Source organism: Nothobranchius furzeri, chromosome 4 (assembly GCF_043380555.1).
Source record: "Nothobranchius furzeri strain GRZ-AD chromosome 4, NfurGRZ-RIMD1, whole genome shotgun sequence".
NCBI lineage: Eukaryota > Metazoa > Chordata > Actinopteri > Cyprinodontiformes > Nothobranchiidae > Nothobranchius > Nothobranchius furzeri.
In genome coordinates this window covers 5,707,858-5,709,853 of record NC_091744.1, presented here as the reverse complement: position 1 = coordinate 5,709,853, position 1,996 = coordinate 5,707,858, and positions in this window count along the sequence as shown.

Sequence of the window (1,996 nt, the reverse complement as noted above, 5' to 3'; positions counted from 1 at the left end):
AGTGAACTAGTCTCTCAGCCTGTTCACGCCCGGCTGCCTGATTCCCCTCCCTCCCCGTCTCTCTCTCTCTCTCTCGCTGCTTTTGTTCCTGTCTCTCTTCCCTCCTCTCGCTCTAATCTCTGTGGACGTTTTCAGTCACTTCAGGTTTCTCCTCATGAACACGTTTGTCAGACTGGAGCCGTATCGCATTGCTTTCACCTCACAAATCCCCCCTTTGCTCTTTCTCTTCCACGTTTCCCTCTTCGCTTCGGTGACCCCTATTTCAGGAGCTATTAACAACTCTCAAGAGAGGTGGACAAAAAATGGAGGGGGCGATGAGGGATAAGAGGGCCAGAGAAGAGCAGAAGTTGATGACTATTCTCAGTATAAACAGCTGCTGCTGCACTTTGGTTTTAATCACAATCTCCTCCAGCTTCTACCCCCCTTTTCCTTCTTTCCCTGCTCAGAGTTCAGCCCTTCACCCATTTTCCAAGCCAAAAGATTATGCATGTTCTAAACCCCCCAAAGAGAAAGAAAACTAGAGACGGAAGTAGGGGGTGACCTCCACAAAAAGAAGAGGACATGAATTTGATCTGCAATACACTTCTGCAGAAGAAGAAGAAAATGTCATTTCTATAGCGCCTCTCAAGATAAAAATCACGAGGCGCTTCACAAAAACAAAAAATGTAAAAATATAAAAAAGTATTTAGAAAATATTTAAAAATGTATTTAAAATGAGCAAAAATAGTCAATTGTGATTTAAAAATGTTAAGAAAGAGAGAGAGTAAATAGGAAAGAGGGAAATCAGTGGATCCTGGGGAAGGTTGAATAGGTGGGGAGAGCAGAATAAAGAGAGAGAGGCGAAGAAGGTCATACAAAAGCCCGCTTTAACAAGTGAGTCTTCAGCTGCTTTTTAAAGGAGACCGCTGAGTCCACTGATCTCAGGCTCAGGGGGAGAGAGTTCCAGAGTCTGGGGGCCACAGCAGCAAATGATCTGTCACCTTTGGTCTTTAGCCTGGTGCTGCACAACCAGTAGGCTTTGATCACTGGATCTCAGGGACCTGCTGGGGGTGTAGGGACTAAGAAGATCACCAATGTAAGATGGTGCTTGTCCATGTAAGGCCCTATAGACCAGAACCAGGACCTTGAAATGAACCCTGAAGTTGACTGGCAGCCAGTGAAGCTGGAGGAGAAGCGGGGTGATGTGGGTGTGTTTGGAGGACTTGGTCAGAAGCCGAGCACAGGCGTTCTGAACCACCTGTAGACGGTTCAGGTGCAGTAAACTATGATTCAAACAAAGATGTGACATTTAACTTTCAGAGCTGACTGATGAACCCCGAGAATCCACGGCACCCAGAGTAAAATATTTTCTTTATCAGAGAAGAGCTTCCTTTGTTAATAAGACAAACCCAAACTATCTTCTCCACATTTACAAGTCGAGGAAATAAATCAGCCCAGATTCAACCTCTGCCTGCCTCCTATTAAAAACAGCTGTAACAGTCTGACATAAACATTCATCAGAGTCGATCTCAACCTGCTGAGCTGCTGAAAACCAATGTCTGCCTCTGCTACTTCTATGGAGCTCCATGAAAACAAACAAAACTCCTCATGGGGCCACTTTTTACTACAGTACAATTAGTGCTCTGAGTCCAATTAGTTTGACCCATTTGTTTATTTTTGTGGTCTCATTTTCCTGGAATTGCTCACACATTTGAGAATTATGATGGAAAGGAAGAAATGCAGGAATTAGTTTCATTTTTTCCAAGGTGGAATCAGCTGATGGTATTTGAGCTGAGCTGCGGTCCGCCCACGTCTGGGGGCAGGATTGAGGTGTGGCCACCAGCAGCCTCGAATTCTGGAAACAGTAAACCAAAATCCATAACATCTCACCCAATATCCCAAACATCACATTTTCAGGTCAAAATGAAGCTCTGCGTTCAAAACCGTTCACTCTTGCTGAAAAACCAAACTTTGCCCACAGACATCACACACACACACGTCAGAACACTCACACTAC